Here is a 7,460-nt window from a genome sequence, read left to right as displayed (position 1 = left end):
CAGAGTCATTGGAAACACCCCCGCTATCAGATAATTTTTAACAGCTTGAAACACCGTATCGTCTTGCATTTTCTCCACCCATTCTAATGCATGGTTATGCGCTTTTTCTGCGATGTTGTCACTGCTGGCCATCCTCCAGGAATAAAGGAAAAGAAAACGGTTAGGTTTTTTTATACACCTTTTCCAACCAGTGATCGGTAATCGCTACAATCGCCCCAGTCTTCTCAGGTTCCCGTCGTCTAAATTCTTGGTCCATGGTATAAATCATGATCAATCCAGACTCTCTGTTCAGGTTGTCGGCTATATGCTTGCAAACGCTGGAATATTCATATAAGGTCATAGGAAATTCCCAAAAGATCAACAACTTCATGGCGAATTTATATCTCAACGGCTGTTTTTCTTTCCAGTCCTTGATACACTGTAATGCAGCGCTACGAGCGTTGTTCACCGATTCTTTGTAGTCCTCGAAATGCTGTAATACAGCGGTAAGAACGTTGTTGGTCAATTCAGCCATGATGATCAAAATGAAAAAATTCTAAAACGTTCCTGTTTTATAACAGGGCAGCCATTCCTTTCATACGAATCAGTTCCACGAATCCTTTTTGTAGACAATCGCGTAAGATCCGATCAATGTCACTCATCTGGTCTGGAAGATTCTGTTTCAATTCCTCAGCATACAAATAAATCATGAGTAAACGTCCCGTATTGGTATTCTCCGCTAATGAATCAGCAATCCGTTGAAAACTATGTACATTTCTGACCTCCGGTGACATCTGTTGTACAAATTGACGAGCATTTTGAATGACAGGGTCATGTAAGGCCACGTTCATACATTGTAGTACATAGCTATATCCATTTATTCTCGTAGTAGCACTGCCGCCCATAGTAAATAACGAACGTTCAGAAAACACCTGTATTTATAGGTAAAGGTTATGCATCACGTGATCAAACACCTGCAACACGTGATCAAACACCTGTACGTCAGGTGATTTTTCTACAGTCATTCTTGTCTGACCTTCAGTCATGGATACACGGAGAATTTTAAGAGCGAGACGCCGCCGCCAAGGAATACAACCAGTAGAGAATTTAACCATAGTAGAAGATTATGTAGACGAGATGGAGATCTGGGACAATTTAGTACAGAGATGTCGCCATCGATTACGCTGGGGCCGATCTAAAAATTGGTGTTTTGACTATGTATTGCGGTCACATGAAACAGTGGAGGATATTTGCCTACGATTAAGTGACATGTACCTGAAAAATTCCCCCCTCATACAGTACATGATTTACCAGTTTTACACGTTATTGAACGGCACTCAAAAAGTATCGGGATTTATTCGACTGGAGAAACCACGTCACCGAAGAAGTGTATGGGTATTGTTTTGGGATGCACACTGGATGTGGGAAACCGTCGAAGAGATACGTTTCCCCGGGAGAAGAGCTCGACAATTAGTACAACACATTATATCCGAAGATCATGACTTACACGTGTATATAGAAGAACCTGCGTATGAAGCCGGCCATTTTTAAAAATAAAAACTTCATGCACAGCCCTTTTTAGGGCTACTTTAAACACCAATATAAGTTCCATTCCACTAAAGTCAATGTGTACCAATGTGCACTAGCACGCGCTGGTCGCGAGAAACCGGCTTTTCAAGTTCAATTAGGGCACTAGCACGCGCTGGTCGCGCGATGTTCTAGCTGAAACCGGTTTTTCCAGAAAAAGATGATGCAACCACGTGCTCCCCACGTGACCCCCACGAGACAGAATAGTCTAGACATTTTGCTGGCTATAAAAGCGGAGCCCCAGTGTCAGTCCTCATTCGATCTTCAATCACCTTCCAGAAGACATGGCTCAGAAACAACTAGAATTTGTGGACAAAGCTCAGAAGAAAATAGATCAGCTGGTACAGAAGCAGATGGGACCACAGAAAGACTACATTGAACTGAAGAAAGCTAAGACTGACGATCAGAAGACTGAACTGGGGAAGACCTCGAACTTGTTGCTCACGACTCCAGACTACGTTGCTCAAAGAAGAAGAGAAGAGAAGAAGATGGCCCAGACCTCGAACCAGACCACGAGCTTCAATCTCACGCCTTCAGACCACGTTGCTCGACAAGAGAAGATGGCCCAGACCTCGGATTACCTCCCTAGCCAGAATCCGACAGACCCGGGATTAGGCTTCTATTTTCCCGATTCACAGGACGCTACGGGACTGGAACTGGGCCTCTACAACGCTCAGAATGACCCTCCGACCATGAACAAAGAAGACTTTGCGATCATTACCACGACACTAGACGGGATCGTTAACCGCATTAATGTGCTGAGTAATGAGATTGGAAATCATACCACAATCCTACTGAAGAAGCTGGAAGAGCTGACTTCTAAAAAACCTAGGAAGGAATACACTCCAGATTACACTGCTAACCCGTGCTACACGTGTGGAGAAACAGGACATTGGTCGCCGAATTGCCCACAGAAAACAGATTATCCGCAGACCAGTAAGAAATCGAGGTCAGCAGATTCTCAACAGACCAGCAAGAAAACCAAACAAAAGGATCCTTGCTACAAATGCGGAAAAATAGGACACTGGATTAGTGAGTGTCCAGAAGAACAACTGGAAATAGATGCGATGATTGGGTCCGTACCTGGCTCAAAATCCCCTGTGAAGAGAGAATACACACCGTTAGAGATGTGGAATCCAACCGCACCTACTGAAGAACGACCAAAAAAGAAGAAGAAACTCAGCAGAAAGTAATGGACTGTGCTTGAACTGTTATGCTTATTGAACTGTTTTGTATGCTTATTGAACTGTTTTTATGCTTATTGAACTGTTTTGCATTGTTCTATGCTTGCACCATTGTTCTTTAATAAACATGTCAACTTAAAACCTTGTGTTATTCATTTAGATTTAATACACAGGAATACACAGGATTTCACTGGATTTTATACCGATTTTCAGAAAAATAGCAGGAACTCAAAGCGAAAGCATGCTAAAATTAGGGCCATAGCCCAGTCTATTCACCGGGTCCTACAACCCCTGCTGGGGTTGACCCCGTCCTAGTGCACTCCGTTCACCCCAACACCGCTTGACCAATCAAAATACACCCTTGCTTGACCTCATTTGCATAAAAAGTGCACTCAGTTGACCCACCCATCGGGAGGGTTTATACTACTGATCCCAGTGGCCAACTGGTAGCCCAACCTAAACCACAACAAAAAATCCATAACATAGACAAGTGGACAGATGCCTTCATTATTTTTAATGAGTATTTATTCAGCTGCACATCCCAAAAAAGTTCAGCAGCTGTTAAAATACATGTATGACATTAGGCTAGGTGCACAACGGTCACAGGGCTGGGTCAACTATGATGAGCAAGTTCGTCTTAGGGCATCAATTAATCCAATGCAAGATTGGGGTGTAGTTGACACGGAATTATGGATGTTCTACATGACACCCACTACACACCCATCCCCCCTGCCCAAGGGTGGAAAATGTTACGAATTTACAAAGGGTCATGCTTGAGACCTATATTGCCCTTATGCACACAGATGCATTAAATGTAACAGCATGCATCCAATCAACATGTGCACGGCAAACTCCTCAGGACAAGGGTCTAAGTCTTTTCGTCCTGCAGCACCCAAATCAGGTCAGTTACAACAATTCAACACTGATATCCCAGGACAGCACATTATACATAATATGCAAAAACAACCAACAAATGTGGTCTCTGGGGAAAACTCCAGTTATCACTAAGTCAGTTCTACAGTATGTTCAGGACTACCCAGACAGACTAGCTGTTAAAAGTTTGGGGTTAGGTTTCAAACAGGCTTTTAAATTATTATATACAGGGCCCAGAGCTCCTATTTTTTCCAATAATTTGGTGTCGGCAAATCAGTACAGCCATATTTTACAGGCCAAGATACACAAAGAGGTAACTGGGGCCGCATGATGGGGCCTTTTTTAGATCCACCTATCCCTAACCTTCATGTATCTCCAATGGGTGTGGTGTCAAAAGGGGATGGCGGTTGGCGAATGATAACTCACTTATCTTACCCACCGCTCTCTAGTATTAACACCTACATAGACCCAGGAGACACAACAGTTAGGTATACCTCTTTTGATACAGTTATAAATACCATAAGTAAATTAGGGAGGGGGGGCTATTAGCTAAAGCAGACACTGAAAGTGCATTTAGGTTCATACCAATTTACCCAGGGGACTTTGAACTATTAGGACTTTACTTTAAGGGGGCTTATTACATAGACAAAATGTTACCCTTTGGCTGCTCTATTTCGTGTTAAATTTTTGAAACTTTCTCAACATTTTTGGAATGGTTGGTTAGAAAACAATCGGGTTTAGAAACGGTACATCACTATTTGGACGACTTCATTTTTGCAGGAAGGGTAGATACTAGTCATTGTCTAACATTATTTAACACGTTCCACAGTTTGTGCGCAAAAATGGGCATTCCCTTAAAATCCCGACAAAGAGCAGGGGCCCACTACATGTCTAGTGTTTTTAGGTTTCGAAATTGACACGGTGAAAATGCAAATTAGGATTCCAGCTGAAAAAGTTAGAGTTAGAGAAATTTGTAATATTTTGGAACACCATATTCAAAAACGAACCATTACGATAACATCCATGCAGAGTATTGTTGGTAAACTCAATTTTTTCGCAAAAGCAATTCCTGGGAGTAGGGCATTCAACAGGCGCTTTTACATTGCTATGCTTGGCAACTACCAACCCCACCACCACGTCAACCTTACTAAACCTATGAAACTAGACATGCAGATCTGGCTTCAATTCCTTACCAACTTTAATGGGGTTATATATTTCCAGACACTGAATGGAGTTCTCAGGAAACCCTTCAGTTTTTCACTGATAGCTCAGGGGCCGCATCATTAGGATGTGGGGCGTACTTTGGGGGACAGTGGACACACCTTCAGTGGTCTATAAGTTGGGCAGGTACTCCAATTGTCCGCGACATCACATTTTTGGAATTAGTACCTATTGTTTTGGCCTTCGCAATCTGGGCTCACGCACTACAAAACAAGAAAATCATCTTGCATATTGATAACTTGGCTTTGGTTCACATTATTGATAAACAATCTTCATCATCTCATCATGTAATGTCCCTCATTAGGCCACTTATGCTTGTAACTTTAACAAACAATATACAGTTTAAGGCACAACATATTCCGGTTAAACATAATGCTATAGCTGATGCAATATCTCGTCAGCAGTGGTGCAGATTCAGAGACCTAGCGCCTACAGCCGACCAACACCCCCAGGCAATTCCAGCATCCTTCCACAATGCACTCTCACAGATGAAATAAACCGCCTGTTTAGATCATCATTAGCATGTAACACAGCCCAAGCATATTCAGTGGGCCTACAAGCCTTTGATCAGTTTAGATTACTACAGCAATTGAGTATAGTATGGCCACCACCATTTGAGCAGATACTCCTGTTTTTAGCTCACTTGTCAATTCGAGGGTACAAACAATCCACTGCACGAGCCTATACGTCTGCTATTGCATTTCAATGCAAAGTGTTGGGATGTAGTGATCCCACGAAACATTTTCTGATAGGTAAACTTTTGGAGGGTATGAAAAACATCAAACCAGGAAGCAGCCCTATGCCTTCCCATTACTTTAGAAATCTTAAATCAAATGGTTCCCAAGTTGCATTTGGTATGTCATACCTCATACCAGACAAGTTTATTTGGAGCTGCTTTTTACCTTGGCTTATCACGCCTTATTAAGGGTTGGGGAACTCGCCCTCTCAAAAGGGAATTCATCTAATAAAATTATTCAAATACAGCACATTTCCGTCCAGGATTCAGCAATTAATTTGTCTATCAAGTATTATGTGGGTTAGGTACCACCCTATCTATTAAAGCCACTAGACAAGTCTCCTGTCCTGTCATGGCGATGACCAAATATTTACAAGTACGTTCAAATGTCACAAGTCCCCTGTTTTGTCATTATTCCGGCAAAACATTGACTCGTTATCAATTCTCCTCAGTGTTGTCTAAAATCCTCAATGTACTAGGCTTTGATAGTAAACTGTATAAATCACATTCTTTCCGAATTGGCGCAGCTACAATGATGGCTCAACAGGGGCACTCCGAGCAAGCTATACAGGCCTCTGGTCGCTGGACATCTAATGCTTTTAAATGTTACATTCGAACGGCTAAATAAATTAGCTGCCCTTTATATTTGAGCAACCTCCTTAATTTTGCATGTGGGTGACACAGCAACTTCTAGGGTGTCAATATTGGTTTTATTCGCTCCATTACTAACACCAATCAAGTGGTTTCAGATCCAGTTAATGTGTGGATAGTGGGGTCTTCTATCATCAAGCGAGCAACAGTTGCTGCTACTTGCAGGACAGGAGGCCTGAGCCACACGATCCCAAATGTAAATATTTGGTGGCAAGGGTACAGTGGTATGAGACTTTTAGATCTTGTTCCGAAATTGAAATACCTGAAAAAATTGAACCTAGGTAATACACCTAAAATTGTCATCATTCATTGTGAGGTTAACAATATAGATGTCATGCACATAAAGCGCCTGTTATATGTCATTAGACACATTTTATCAGAGTGTAAGGATTTGTTTCCTGATTCGAAGCTTGTTTGGTCTTGCACCCTCCCAAGGAGGTCATGGAGATATTCCACTAATATTAGATCAATGAATAAAGCTAGGGCCCGGTTAGATCGAGTGGCAATTAGATCAGTGGTAGCACTGGGAGGGGCATTCATCAAACACTCCCAATTCAATGCCAGTTTTACTCAGTTGTTTGACAATGACGGGGTCCACTTATCTCAACTAGGAAATGATTTGTTCTTGAATAATTTGCAGGGGACAATTGAGCACTTAATGGGTGGTCATGGCAATAGGTACCCACTGTATATCGTCTATGCCCGTACTACTATGGCGCTGGTCAGCGGTGACTGTTTGAGGTGGATTTGTGACGCCGTCACCAATATTGGGGTCACTTATTGGTGGCGGATGCACTAGTGTACATGTGGCGTTCTCGTCAAACCCCACCTCAAATGGATCAATTTTGTGATTTAAAACTTATATATTTGCTGTTGCGCAAATAGCACATTTTCACCTATCTTTTAAACATGGATTTTTTGACTTTCAACCAACATGTGTTTTGGACATTTATGGTCATCGGATATTGGCCCATTGAACTGAACATTGAACATTTATATTGATGGGATATTGGCCCATTGGACATTTATATTGATGGGATATTGGCCCATTGATCAATCATATTGCATTTATGTGACATTGTTAATGGGATATTGGCCCATTGTACATTTCCGTTGTGCGTGGCGTTGTGCATTTGAGAACTCGCTTTACCCAGTGCACAATCTAGCCCACTTGGGGTCGCCACTTGTATTGTACATTGTTGGGGGGCGACCCGGCGGCCGCCTCCATA

The 7,460-nt window shown here is 42.3% G+C and overlaps 1 pseudogene; it reads left to right on the top strand.

The window, feature by feature from the left end:
* Positions 1–3,587: 3,587 nt before the first annotated feature.
* Positions 3,588–5,885, top strand: LOC125672303 (uncharacterized; annotated as a pseudogene).
* The last annotated feature ends 1,575 nt before the right edge of the window (positions 5,886–7,460 follow it).

This window comes from Ostrea edulis, chromosome 4 (genome assembly GCF_947568905.1).
Source record: "Ostrea edulis chromosome 4, xbOstEdul1.1, whole genome shotgun sequence".
NCBI lineage: Eukaryota > Metazoa > Mollusca > Bivalvia > Ostreida > Ostreidae > Ostrea > Ostrea edulis.
Note: the sequence above shows the minus strand (reverse complement) of the source record. Positions and strands in the feature narration are given on the sequence as shown.